The 14,601-nt window shown below is 33.0% G+C and overlaps 1 protein-coding gene across 1 annotated transcript in view; it reads left to right on the top strand.

Annotated features, from left to right (window-relative positions):
* Positions 1–14,601, top strand: part of LRP1B (LDL receptor related protein 1B) — a 2,318,354-nt gene that overhangs the window by 2,158,859 nt on the left and 144,894 nt on the right. The window lies entirely within an intron of this gene.

Raw genomic sequence — 14,601 nt, 5'->3', positions numbered from 1 at the left:
ATCAGTAGTAGAAAGCAATAAGCTGGTTTTAAAATAAGTTATTTTACCTCTCAAGTTCAGGTTTAGAATAAATTAGCAGTGAGTAGAAATCTATATATACCAGATTTCTATGGTATATATAGTGACTGCTGACTTTAGCTCTACAACAAAAGCCTGCTTTGTTGAAAACATTGCTTTTATGTTAGTGTTTCATCTGTTGCTAATGAACCAGGAGTGTATACCAGGGAGTTACAGTGCCTGAGTTTAAATATTGTTTCTGTTGCTTACTAGCATTTAGCTTCTCTGTGCCCTGTTTCAAGAGGTTCTAGTGAGGATTAGATCAATGTATTACTACATTATACTAACATTAAATGTATATAATGATATATAACTAATTAATAATTAACATACATGAATTATACCTAAAGTATATATTAGTGTTCAACATTTCTTGATTCAAAAGAACTCTACTTAGATGCTTTTTAGTAACAGTATGGTGATGCTGTTTATTGTGATGATGTTAGTTGCACATTAGCACATGAAATAGTATTTGCAAATCACTTGCTGGATTTTACAGTTGCCAAACATACTTACATCTTTACATAATTTTGGTTTAATTTTTTAAAGAACATTATTGGATTTTATTTAGTTTTGTCACTGGGGGGATAGATGGTTCTCTAATGAACAGTATTTATGGTGGGTCAGAGCAAAATTGATTCAATGTTTGATAACTAACTTTTATTCTTATACACAGAAATATGTGTACATATATTTTTATTTGAATATTATATGACTATATGTATATATTTTATATATTTTTATCTTTAATTTCATCAATATGTTATAGAATTTTTCATATCTAATGGCAAAGCTATTGATTAGCCTTATTTGAATAGGATATGAAGGTGCTGTCTTTTCTCTTTTAATGATAATGATAACTTGTGTTATATAGACTTTCTGTATTTTTTCCACTGTTTTTTAGACCTATAATTACTAACAGAATTAACTAGGAAGAAAAATGGGTAACAATAAGGTTACATTTTCTATCAAGGAGCCCATGTCATACTCATAAGTTTGGAGAACCTCTGAGCTATGAGTTTCAGTGCTGCATTCTAAGCCAAATTCCATAACAATTCCAGCTGGAAACATCAGTAAAAGAAATAATTTAGTAGTATACTAATAAAAACAACCTTTTTAATTTTTTTCCTAAATCTTTTTGTAACCTGATATCTCAATATTACAGTGACTAAATAAACCCATTCTTACCACCTTAATTTAATGAATAATGTGAATGCTGAAGTAATTAATGTAAGAGTAAGTCATATCTTTGAATCTCAGCTTACTCATCTGAACAACTGCAGTATTGAAGTAGACAATTTCTGAAGTCCTGTCCAAATAATATACATATATTATTACCAAAATATGTATGACATATTACAAGTCTAGTTATTACCTGGACACTTTGCATTTATTCCTCTGAAATCTATGTTGGATAGAAAGAATTGATTTTCTACCTTTATGAATTACTCTGCCATATGAAGCATTTGGTCTTCTAAAAGTAACCTTTGTCATCCCTGAGTTTAGTGAGCATGCCATCTAATTCATCTGCTAAGTTTTGACAAAAATATTAAATAAGACAGACTAAAAGCTCCCCCACTTCTTGGAAAATAAAACTCAAGATTTTTCCTAAGGGTGATTATGGACATTAATTTTTATATCTGAATCAAAGGCAAACTAGAATTAAATACACTAATCAAGCTATGAATACTTTAGTTATAACCCAATTATCAATGAACCACATTCTTATACACAGAAATAGGAACAGGAATTAGCAGGATGTGATAGCAGGATGTCTTGAAAACATGTTCATAGATAATGAAAATATTGAAATGCTTTTATCTCTGTAAAGAGTAGGAAATACATTGTATTCAAAATCAGAAGAATATTATTCAGGAAACTAAATGTTAACTGAAGTTCATCCCAAAGGTAGGTAATATTCAATATAACCTCTTTTTTTTAATTGTAAGGGAATACACCTGTGTAATCTGCAAAATTCTTGGAATACTAATTATGATTATGAATTTACATTGCAAATACAGACTAAGTTATTTATAGTTTAAAATGCTTATGATTTTCCAACCTCCAGGGCTGTACAAAATGGATGGATTTTTTTTCCTTTAAGAAATTTAAATAATTTGAAACTTAAAAGACTGTCATGATTTAATCTACATGTAAAGCATAATGAGACTTCTGAATTTGAATTTTAGCAGGCACAGCACACTATCGTAGTATTATGTAACAATTGAACATACTACCTGGAAAAACGCTGTGCAGAAAAGTATATGACAGCAACTACTATAAAGTAGGTCAATGTTTTGAAAATGCAAATAACTTTAAAAGCACGGATCACATTTTTTTTTTTGCCACTAAAGAGCTAATATTACTAAGCAGAAAAAATGCTCAGACTTATCTGATTTACTTTATTTTGAGAAATGAATATAAGGTATCATTTTGGCATATTCTCTTTTAGAGAATGTTCATAAAAAACATACTTATAATTTTATTCATTGATAATTATAACTCAAAGAGTTGATTAGAACATTTTTCTCCTGAAAAACAATTAGCAAAATATCCAACTGAGTTATCCTTAACAGGTTTCAGTTTTTAATTGCAGTCCTAGTTATAGACCTCATAACCAATACACGAGTCTGTGTGTATCTCTCTCTCTCACACACACACACACATACACATACACAGGTACACAAATGTGTGTATGCCCTCACAAAGAAGCATATGCATATGTGGATACAAGTTGTAGCAAATAGTTCAACGTTTTATTTCATAAAATTTGGGTAGTCACCTGAGTTCATTCAAATCAGTTAACAAAAACAATAATATCATAAGCAAAATCTTGCCTTCATGGAGTTTATATTCTGGAGAATAAATAAATACAAAAATTTCCAATTTCAAAAAATACATTGAAGGAAATAAATAATGGACTAAGAAATAAAAATTCTAATATCAGAAATCATGGGATAAGATTATTAGTAAAGGTTCATTTAAAGAGAAAAGATATGAGCTAAAACTTAAAAGATGAGCAGGAAATAATGCCATTATATATATGTTGGATAATGATTTTGCTTTTTATATAGAGAATGGCTTTGATGAGGAAAAGGTTAGAATAGAAGACCACTTGAAGTTATTGTTCTCCAAGTTAGAGAAAAGTTTCACCATAGTAGTCTCAGAGGAGATGGAAGGTGCTAGGCAGAAGTTTAACACAAAAGGTTTACACATTGAATATGGAAATTAAAATAAAAAAGACTCTAGACTTAGATCTAGATTTTTGGATTCCAGAACTTAATGAATACTGATGATAATAAAACCTGGGTTCAGTTTTAACCCTGTTAAGTCTGTGATGGCTGTGAAAGATCCAAGTGAGATATCAAGAATTCAAGGCTAGATCTTAGATCACTGGGCTAGAGATGCACATTGAAGTATAAAGGATATATCCTTGAAGCCAGTAAGAGAGTAGAAAGGAAGTAAAGAAGGAAGAGAGCCATGCTCTAAAGCAAGATTAAAATGATGACAGAATGGCCAGCACATTAAGAGAAAACAACAGAATATCAAGTTAACAACTAACAGCATTTTAAGGAAGAGATATTGAAGTCATATTCTAGTGTGTTAAAAGATCGAGTAAATGAGGCAAATTTGCCCTCAAGCCTTCCTGAGCACAGGCACAACTGTGATAATGAGATGTGGGGTGAATGTTCTGGATGAATGTCAGGAGAATAGTAGATGACAGGAAGGGGACCCCCCTCTTGATGGGATCAGCAGAGGCAGTCAGCTCACACCTCCCTCTCTCAAAATTGGCAGTGGCCTCTGTCCTAAGGGAACACTATAGCACCCAGATGCCAGCTCCCACCCTGACCCAGCTATGGCAAAGGTAGCAGAGGCAGCTTAACCTGCTGTGTGCAGGGCTACTAGGTTGGCCTAGAAGCTATGGGCTTTGACTGAAATGCTCCAGCAGGAGAGGTGTGGTCATGCCCAGGAGAGTAGGCTCCTCTGGGAAGAGACAGGAAGCTCCGGGAGAGGACTGCTAGTCTGACTCTTCCTCAGGAGCTGCACGAGCTTTTGTCCATGGGGCACTCAAAGGCACTTGCTGGGGCTTTTTTAAAGAGAAAAAAATAATCCCCAAGCTCTGTGGAATCCTGGGTGTGACAGGTGCTCTGTCAGAGGCCTGGAAGTTACTCCCATGTTCCCTAACTTAATCATCACCCATAGAAACCTCACCAGGCCTGAGTGGAAATAGTCATTGCTTACCTAGCAGCAGTGGACAGAAAAGGGGAGCTGGAAGAAAAGGCCCTGAATGCTAGAGAGCTGGTGCCCTTTGTCCTAAGGGTGCCCTCTGGTGTATTGTTCTCTTGGCCTGTCTAGTCTCCCAAGACTGCTGTGGTCCAAGTGGGTTCTAGGGAGCACTGCTGTGGATCCGATGATATGGAGACCCAGTGACTGAGATTGCCAGGTTGGGAACAATGCAGGAGCCTGTGAAGAGAAATGAACTGAACCCTTGGTGCAGAACCAGAGCTCACTGAGCAAAGTACAATAGGAGGTCACCTCTGCCCCCTACCACAGCCTAGATCTGGCCATTCTGTAGCTCACCTGCACCAAAGGCTCATGCTTGAGAGCAGAGGAGGCAACTTCTGCAGCATTGGTGGAGGGGAGGCTGCCAATCCATATCCTTTCTCTGGTTCTGGTGCTGCTTCTGCTCTGGGATGCAGAAACTCTCTTATTATAGTTTCCTCTCTGCACTTGTCTCTCCCACTGTGAACCGAACAGACCCTTTAAACCATAAATCAAAAACTTGCTGGTGTAGGAGAGTGGACTCTGTGTTGTTTCCCAGAAGTCTGCTGTATAGGTCAGAGTAGTGGGAACACTGCTGCTCTCCTGCATCTCCCTATTCTCCCATGGTTGTCACAGTCCAGGCAGGTGTTGGAACATGTTAGGACAGGCTGATCCCCAAGCCACTGCCAGGAGCTCAGGCAGGAGCAGGGTGGGCCCGATGATCTACCTGCAGGTGAATGTCTACTTGGTACTTTGGATGCTTTCTATGGGAGAGGCTGTGCAACCAGCATCTAGTTAGCATCGTGGACCCTGAAAAATACCATTCTTTTTTGCTCTGTTTTGTTGTTGAAAACAATGCTTTCATGATCAGTTTTAAGCACAAGCATAATTGAAATTTTAATAATAGTGTAGACATTCCACTTAATGAAAGTGCGAGACTGAAGAGTATTCAAATTTAATTTTGATTGAGTACTTTTAGATCACTTTCATAAAGACCACATTTTTTTAAAATTTCAGAATGTTAGGGGGTACACATGTTTTGTTTATATGCTTAGTTTTTGTACAGATTAAGTCAAAGTTTTGAGTGTGCCCTTTACACAGAAGTTGTGCACTGTATTCAATAGGTGTGAATTTACCCATCTCCTACCACCTGCTTGATTTCCATTGCATTTTACTTCCATATGTGCACTTCAGTGTTCAACCAAGAATTCCCATTTGGCATTGAGTACGTGGATTTGTCTATTATTGTGATGTTTCCCTTAGAAGAATGGTTTCCAGTTCCTGGTAAATTGTCATAAAGGTTACTAGATCATCATTTTCTCATTACTGAGTTGTGCTCCACAGTATGCATAGTCCTCATTTTATTAATCCATCCATGTATTGTTGGCCACTTGGGCTGTTTCCACATCTTTGCAATTGTAAATTGTGCTGCTATGGACATTCAAGTGCCCGTGTCCTTTCTGTAAAAAGGCCGTTTTTCCTTTGGGTATATGCCAGAAGTGGGATTGCTGGGCCAAATGGTAGGTCTACTTTAAGTTCTTTGAAGTATCTCCATATAATATTCCATAAAGGTTATACTAGTTTGCAGTCCCACCAATAGTGTAAAGACTACATTTTTTAAGTTACAAGCAAGATATGAATCTGAACTTTTCCAATACCATTGAAAAAACTACAATCCAAAAATTAATGAACTTTTAAACTTTTGCCATTTTATATATGAAGAATTAAAGGGTTTTTTTTGGTTTTCATGTGCGTTTTATGTTCTATTTATGAGGTGTGAACATATTTTTTATATGTTTTCTTAACCATTAAAATTCTACTTTTCCCAGAGGTCTCTTTATGACCTATACTCATTGTTTCTTTAAAGTTTTATTTTCCATGAGATTTTTTTTTGCGCTTTTTATATACTGTAAATACTGAGCTTTTACAACACACACCCAATCTGTGCATACATACACAATTCCTTTGAATGTATTTGCTTTGTTGATGACAATTTTGCCCAACATAGAAAATTTACTTTTTATGTAATTTGATCTGATTATCTTTTCTCTCAATGCTTCTGGACATCATATCATATTGCAAAAGATGTTTCATCAACACACAAAAATATTTCCTGTTCTTTCTTTTAATAATTTTTAAAACTTTATTCTTTTGCACTTTATTCATCTGTCTGAATGAATATGTGTATATGGCCTGATGTAAGATTTAATTTCTACTTTGAATATCACATAGTCCTTCATTTCTCCAGAGATTGAGAGGACATTTCTATTTTTCTGTGGTACTGAAGGATTAGAAATGTACATCCATACCCCATATACCATATTTTTAAAATTCATTGTCTAATTTTAGTATATCTTTATATGGCATATGATCAATTTCATTGTCATATTTATTTATTTTAAAAAATTCTTGCATGTTCTTGCATGTTTCCATTTCTAAGACTTTTTTTAGAGAATATAATTAGAAGCATAAAAACATTAGTATTAGACTGTATTGTATTTAGAGAATAATTCGTGAGATGTCTTATTAAATCACTACAATAGAGTTTCTAATAATGAACCAATTCTAGTTTTCTGGGGCTTATAATAAAGCATGCATTATTACCCTTACTTGAAGAGTAAATATTTTTATAACTACAGTAAACTATATATGGTTTTTCTCAAAAGTTTAATTTTAGAGATAACTTTATTTTTTGTTATAGTAAATGGTGAAATATTGGCTAACAGGAAATTATGAATATGTTTTTTCTCAAAACTTAAAGAATGAAGTTGTTATATGTACTATGGGAATTGAAAAAACATGTGAATTTTATGTGGGAACATGAATTCACAAATAAATACTTATAGAATATTTACATAATGTTTATATAAATATTCATGAATTGAGTTGGTGCTTTTCAGTATGTGTGCTGCCTGTTATCAAAATGTTTTGAACTCTCACAATTTCTAGTAATTGGCATATTGAAAATTGTCCACTTTCTATTGGAAGATTCTTTTCTAGTGGAGATGCACTAAAGTAACTTTTAATATGAAATCAGAACATAGTCTAAAGCTTTCAACATCAATGAAGTATCACTGGTTGGCTGTAAAGTTAACAATTTGTTAGGATGAAGGTGAGACTACTTTCTTCATAGGCCTTAAAATTATTTGCTTTCACGATAGTCACTAAATAATATAAAATAATTTCAACATAATGTGGATCAGATAAATAAAATAAAATTATCAAAAATTATTTAAGGAAATTCATGTGTTTTGAATTTCCATAAAATCTTTATAAGTGTTTAATGTAACAGAAATATATGTATGCATACTAAACCAATTTCAAATAGTAAAAAAGTACACATAATAAAAAGTAAATGTCTCTTGAATATCCATAGACTCCATATACTTATACCTAACCTGATTATTCTTCTTTCGTTTTTTTTTGATTGAGACAGAACGTCACTCTGGTGCCCTGACACAGTGCTATGGTGTCACAGCTCACAGCAACTTCAAACTCTTGGGATCAAACAATTCTCTTGCCTCAGCCTCCTGAGTAGCTGGGACCACAGGTGCCTGCCACAACACCTGGCTAGTTTTTCTATTCTGTAGTAGAGACAGTTATCACTCTTGCTCAGGCTGGTCTTGAACTCCTGAGCTCAAGCAATCCCCCCAACCTCAGTGTCCCAAAGTGCTAGATTACAGATGTGAGCTGCTGTGCCCAGCTAAAACTTTCTTCTTAATGGCAGTTTCCCTTCTGATTTTCATATGCATCTTTCTAGAAGTAGATTCATACATATGTAGTATATGAATAGCTCATATTTTATTTACAGTGTACATGTAGTGTAATGTTATATTTGTTTTCTTTTCCTTAATTTGTCTTTTTTTTTTTTTGGACAGAGTTTTATTATGTCACCCTCAGTAGAGTGTCACAGCTCATAGCAACCTCAAACCCTTGAGCTCTTGCGATTCTCTTGCCTTAGTCTCCCAAGTAGCTGGGACTACAGGCGCCCACCACAACGGCCAGCTATTTTTTTGTTGTAGTTGTCACTGTTGGTTGACAGGCCCAGACTGGGTTCGAACCTGCCAGCTCCAGTGTATGTGGCTGGCGCTACAGGCACCGAGCCCCTTAATTTGTCTTAATGATAGTAAATATATCTGGACAAAATATTGATAAGCTCATTACCAAAATTATAATGGGAAATTGTGGATATAACAATAAAACACATGAATATATAAATTTTTTACTATAACTAATACACATTGTATCAAATTAGTGTAACAGTAGTATATGTATTCTTTTTCTCTTGGCTTTAATCATGTCATTTACTTTAATAAGTACGTAGCCTTTCACAACTTATCTTAATATGAACAAAACCAGAGAACTTAGATCTTAGTTAAACATTGAATGAAAATCTGAGTCATAGGAATACTTTGTGATGTAATAGTATATTAGGGAAAAATTGGTAAGATTTTATGTCTGCAATAAATATGAAGAAAATTAGAACATATATTTGTTTTACTGAATGTGAATTAGATAATTCCCTAATTTACGCCGAAGGCATGATATTGAATAATTTACTGTAAGGAAAATGGGTAGTCTTCTAGCTGAAACTCAATTTAATGATTAATTTAAGATTAGAATTATAACTAGAAATGTTTCCTTTTCTGTAGAAGAACATTTAGTGATGAGAAAATTTTTGATTAAGCATTTCGTATTTTGACTCTCTTGCTGCACTTAATTATAAAGAACCTACCAGTTGCTCTAATGTAGAAACATACTTCAGTAGTGAATTACAGTGGTTTTTATTCTCTAGATCTATTTTTTATTTATTACTCTACCAAAAGACTAAATTCTCCTGTAGTATGTTTTGTTTTACAGGCCTGTTGGTAGGAATAAAGTATAATGTATGCAAAGTAGTTTGAATCTGTAAATGTACATGTTAAACATTTGAAGGTATCATTGTTAATAACATTGTCTTTATGTTAGTCAATGTTTTAAATATCCATGTTATTGGGAAAATCAGTTTTGGGGTTTTTTTTTTGCCAAAATAGTTCTTGAGAATTATCTTTTACAATTTATCTTTTTATCCTCAGTACTCAGTCTTTCACAAATCCAAATGTTTTTTGTCTTCAGATAGATCCCATTTTTGTTTACATTTGTCTTTCTAAAACCAGGATTAGACTTTCATACTCTTCTCCATGGAGTCCATGAAATAAATCCCCTCTGATTTTTCTGTATTAAAAATCTTTATTAATTTTTAAATTAAATTTTTCTGTATTAAAAATTTCTGTTCTAAATTCCCAAGCCATTCTCCACACCATAGACAAAATGGTCTCAAAATATTAATCTGATCCCCACATCTCTCTATCCTTATGTCCTCCAAAACTTCAAATGGATTTCCATTGAAAAATCATTGGTTTACAAGACTCTTCATGATTTTCAGCCTCATTTCTCGCTGTACCTCTTCCATATCCTTACACACTTGTGAACACACACATACACACCCAGAAACACAACTTTTTGTTCCATATGTAGGCCATATTTCAGTACCAAGAATGCAGCTTTTTCTCTTCACTTCAAAAATCTTCTCACATGCTATTTCCTCTGCCTCCCTTAGTTTCCCAGTAACTCCCAAGGCTCCTTTATTAAAAGTTACCATTTCCATTGTTCTTATTATCATTTTCCTTGAGAATGGTCTCCGTCTCATTGAAGCATCAGAGATCTTAGCCTATATAATGTATTTTCAAGTTGTCTAAAGGCCTAATTCACCAACTGTTGACATTCAAAGGGACACGCTCACAGAAATATTAACTATCATCAGAAGAATATCAATTTTATGTCCAGGAAGCAGCCTATAAGGTTACCTTTGTTATTCCAGGTTCTGTTCGATTTGCAAATTTGATTGTTAGCATGTCCTATATTTAAATACACACATGTATACTCAATCTGAATAAATTTGGGGGATGGGAGACATTGAAATAAAAGAACCAACTTATTTGTGTGTATACATGTGAATCACATATATATACATGGGTCACAACAAAAGTTTTAAGACAGACTATGCTACAGTGTATTAATTCACTTCCAAGAAACGTAGTTGACAGTGTCCTTTCTGATTCACTCGTGCATGTTTTAACTTGCGTAGCTTATCTGTTGCTGGGAGGGCTTCATTTGTTTCTATCAGTGTGCATTCTTTTATTGTTGTTGTTGAAAACTCCAATGAAAGCCTTTTTATTTATTTTTGATAAAAAAATAGGTATATCATAAAACATTCGGAAAATAAAAGAAAAAATGAAATAAAGGAATAAAATCACAAAATTGCTAATTTTGTCTTTTGGTATTTATTTTTTCTTTCCAGACTAAAAAAAAAAATCAAATATTTTGTCTATGTAGATTTTAAGTTTCTTGATTTTTAAGTTTCTCAAAAGTTTCATAATTACCCATGCACACATATACATCTATTACATAGTCCAAAATTCTTGCTTATCCATAAAAACTTTCCATAATAATTATGACAACATGCTGTCAACATTTGGTTTTCTGATTCTTTTCGATGTGTTTATTGCCATCTCAATTCCCTCTTTCACATGATTTTGTTTCTTAAATAATGAGTTGAAATCTAATGCTTGTAAAGAGGCTATGCAGGTAAGATTTATGAGTGAAATAAATTGGGCCTAAGCATGCGAGACATAGGTAATAGAGATAAACTAAATACATCCTATTAAATCAGAGAACAGCAGCTGATTAGCTCTGCTATTCTGGAATGCTGACCTGGTTTTAATATACTAACCTATATGATATACATATTCTTAATTTTTAAGCAAAAACAAAAAGTTTGGATTTGTAAAGTGATATGTTAATTTTAAGTTAGAATCTACTTAAAATAGTTTTTTTATTTAATTTTAACTTAAAATTAGTTCTTACCCTCTCATTTTGTACTCTTTGTTCTCAGGTAACTGTGAATTTACCTCTCTCGTGTTATGCTTGTTTATACTTAATTGTCATTCAAGTAGAGGAATGTTATCAAAATTGCCACCACAAACACTAACAAATTATTTACTTGCATGACACATATACTTAAGGCTATATAAAATGCAGACTTACTGGAAGTGGAGGATGTTTTGAACAATTCTAAACAGTAAATTAACACAGTAAATTTCGTAGATCATCTGATCCAAAGTCTTTAATTATATGTCATATAGAGAAAGTAGGACTCAGTCTTAACCCAAGTTGTTCTGATTCCAAACTTAGTATGCTCTCTAGTTTTTCATTATATCCTTTATCTGATAATGTGAATGAAGGTTTAGAGAACCAGTTTTTATTTTTGTGGAGAGCAGAGGGACATCAGAAAAAATAAACTTAAAGAACATTGAACATGATAATAAATGAGTAACAAGATCACATACCATATTGAGTTTATAATTCAAAGACAAATTGGATATTTTTTAAATTGAAAATTACACATTTTTATTTGATTTTTTTCCCCTTAATAGGAGTTTGTTACTAGTTGACATGGTTCTAAGGTAGATCACCATAGCCTTACAATTACTCAAACTGAAATAATCTGTTCTTCACAATAAATCATAAATAGAAGCCAGAGGTTTCATCCCTGAGTAGTTGTTAAATCTCTCACACGTTCTAGATCTAAATAACACTTTCTTGGTTCTTAAAGGATTTATCCATTGAGAGATGAGCTTTTTTGATTGACATATGAAACACCTGGATATTTCTATAACATTACTCAGTCAACAGAACTCAGTAATATTTAGAATTCGTGTAGTCATTATTTTATTTCCCTTTCTTGATTTAATATGATTCATATTTTGTGGACCAAAATGTAATAATATTTCATTTAGTATAATAGCCACACATATCATGTACACACAAAAAATTTATTGAGAATGAGATTTTTTTTGTCTTAATAGGATTATATCAGGAGAAAACTAACTTTAGTAAAATGACTCAAAATTTCTATTCTGAGACATCTATCAAGATAAAAAAAATCACAAACAAAATATGCAACATCACTTCAATCTATCCTTGTGTTAGATTTTCTTAAACTATATTGCTAACTATAAGAATTTTATTTAAAAAGCCTCATTTCCAAGTTCAATATCAAATACCTTAACTGTTTTCTTTTATAGGTTTTCCTCTTTCCTATTTTAAAACACCAGTGCCTTAATCTTTAGTTTACTGAAACATGTGACAAATACCTACATACCAATGAAGGATAAGTCATTAACACTAGTAATCTCTAATTTTGTTACAATCAGGCTGCCATTTTTTTTTCTGTAAGATTTAAGGATTTCATTCATTTAACTAATACATCTCTACATAGAACAATGCCTCAGGCCTCAAACCTTCCACTGTGTATTTAGAGAGCTTATTAGGAAAGGAATAGTCTGTCTAGAGAGAGCAGGCAAAATGTGTCTTCTGTTTTGTGCAACAATATGAGCAATGCTTTTTGTTGTCAGGGTAACCACATACTTCTGCAGTCTCTTAAGCATGGCACATTAAATTAGTGCCTCTATTTCACTGGCCTAGATTTCTAGTGAAATAGCCAAAGGGGTAAATGAATGTTTTGTATTTTCTTCTTCCTTCCAATCTGGTGCATTTGTTTGTTTTGTTTTTTGTTTTGTTTTTAACCTTTTTGGAGGCAAGCTTATATTTTCTATTATGTCTTCCATTTCCATTTCCAGAATCACTTTCTTTTTGAAATCCAACTTATTTTTTTATTTGCCTGATTGACTGTGGTCAATAAATTAAATTGACCATAAATTATCTGATCTTAATATTAAGATTCTACAGGAATTTCTGCCTTTCACTCTCCATTCAATATGTCTCTTTTGTATGGCTACACAAAAATTCACAATCGTGGTTAAGGTGTGAGTGACAAACAGGATCTTTGGGAACTCAGTAGGAAAGGTTGTTTCCTAATTTAGGCATAGGTTACCTGAGAGTAGGATGATACTGTTGCCCTCTTTCTGTTGTGATGGAGATGCTTTTATCCTCTTCCCCTGCTTATGCTTTTTCTTCCCCTCATCTTCTTTTTCTTTCTTTTTGTTCTATTATACTTTCCTTAGAGTTAAGGATCAATGAGTACCTAGTGTGTTGTGAGTCAGTGAGGATGAACACCTGGGAACATCTTCACCCTTTGCCATTATTCTCTGAGAATTGTCTTGTCATTTATATCCTGATTTTAGGTTGAATTAATTGTGTGAGACTATCCTTTACCCTGTACTCTCACTAATTTAGTTGTTACTGGAATGACATTAGGGATTCCTGGATCCGGGACCCAGAGAATAAATTATACATATTTTAGTGACTCTACAAGTCATCAGCATCTCCAGTTAGCATGAAAAGTATGATTTTTCAATTTTCCTAAACCATGTTCTTTACCCTAAAAATGTGATGTAAATTTCATTTATTGTTTTGGAATTCATCATTAGTAGAATCTCCATCAGTCTGTTTACTTGAAAAAATATCACTAAAAAAAAAAACTTCTATGTGCTCTACTAACATTAGTAATTTGGTTCCTTAATTGTCAACAGCCCAGGTTTAGAGACATAGAATGGAATAATAATTAGCCTTTTTTGGAGCATGCTTGGAATGCAATAAAAACCTAAATTCAACAAAAGTTGATCTTTGCATGAAATACGTTGTATTTTATTGGATACCATTAGGATAAAAAAAATCAGATATATAAGCATATACATCTGCTAAAGAGAAAATAGGTACTTTTCTATGCTCAAGTTAGACAACAGGCATCACATTTTTTTTATGCTAACAGTTTGTTCTAGTGGTGTTAGAAAATTATAAATATGCTTTAACAAGCTCGAAACAGATTATAAAGATAATTTTCCCTTTATCATTTGTGTGTATAAATTTATGATTTACACTGACACGCACATGCCATTTGGTGGGATATTTACTTTTAAATGATGCCAAACTGAAAACAAAAATATACTTAGCTTCAATGACACCGGAAAATTATTTCAAAATGCTTTGGGGGAGGGGTGACTAGGACAGATATTTATATTCTAAACACGTATGAATATTACTATACGACATTCCTAGAGCACACTTTATTGCAAAGTGCTTTATATTTAATTCAGTTATCTATGAGATATTACTGTGTATGTGGATAATGTGCATTGTTAGAGTTGAGAAATAGAATTCATTCAATTTCAACATTTCAGTTTTAAAGCAAAATAGGTTAAAATACTGAGAAAGGGGGCATTAGAAATTATCTATAGCTGTTGTGTTTAGTTCAAGCCATATTTCTCTTCTTTGATATCC

Source organism: Nycticebus coucang, chromosome 7 (genome assembly GCF_027406575.1).
Source record: "Nycticebus coucang isolate mNycCou1 chromosome 7, mNycCou1.pri, whole genome shotgun sequence".
Taxonomy (NCBI): Eukaryota; Metazoa; Chordata; class Mammalia; order Primates; family Lorisidae; genus Nycticebus; species Nycticebus coucang.
Note: the sequence above shows the minus strand (reverse complement) of the source record. Positions and strands in the feature narration are given on the sequence as shown.